The 285-nt window shown below is 44.6% G+C and overlaps 1 protein-coding gene across 1 annotated transcript in view; it reads right to left on the reverse strand.

The window, feature by feature from the left end:
• The window catches only part of LOC119585654 (protein O-mannosyl-transferase Tmtc3-like), a gene marked incomplete at both ends in the record, with an annotated part of 116247 nt that overhangs the window by 45688 nt on the left and 70274 nt on the right, over positions 1-285 (reverse strand).

Genomic DNA, 285 nt, shown 5'->3' on the forward strand with positions numbered 1-285 from the left:
GCTATTCGTATTCCTTATCTCTAATACTCCTGTCTAACACTACATCCTCCGTTCACTTTCCTTAATCTATGTCACTTCTTCTCATGCTTTTTTCCCCTCCCTCTCCCTACCCTCATTCCTCGAAAAGAAAAAAAGGCAGGGAAAAAAACAGAAAAATATAACAACTTTACGTGGGCCTAAAATGTTCTTCTGCCTCCTCCTTATCAAAACACTTGAGGGTTTGAGGAATCACACCCGCTGGCTTGCCGTAAGGAGGGTTGGATAGAGGGGGGGAAGGGGGGTGAT

The sequence above is a fragment of the Penaeus monodon genome, chromosome 20 (assembly GCF_015228065.2).
Source record: "Penaeus monodon isolate SGIC_2016 chromosome 20, NSTDA_Pmon_1, whole genome shotgun sequence".
NCBI lineage: Eukaryota > Metazoa > Arthropoda > Malacostraca > Decapoda > Penaeidae > Penaeus > Penaeus monodon.